The following is a 297-nucleotide window of genomic DNA, read 5'->3' on the forward strand; positions in this document are numbered from 1 at the left end:
TAACCGTATATCCGCAGTCGCAGTCTCAGAAGACAAGGAATGGATTGCAACTGGAGACATGGGACAGGTGGGAGCGAACTAAATTCTGTTTGCTCCGATTATGTCTGTTGAGCTGCAACGCATATAATGAAATTTCTCGCAGATACTCTCCCTTACTGAGCAGCGGCGTATTTCATACATTGCTTCTGTTGGCTCCGTCGCAGGATAGCTTGCTAATTATTTGGAATCGAACGCAGGCAAAGCATGTGAAAGTATATACGAACCCTCACCCTATGGGTACGACAGCCTCAGCATGCT

Source organism: Eimeria mitis, genomic scaffold (genome assembly GCF_000499745.2).
Source record: "Eimeria mitis Houghton genomic scaffold, Emh_scaff2957, whole genome shotgun sequence".
In the NCBI taxonomy this organism is placed as follows: Eukaryota; Apicomplexa; class Conoidasida; order Eucoccidiorida; family Eimeriidae; genus Eimeria; species Eimeria mitis.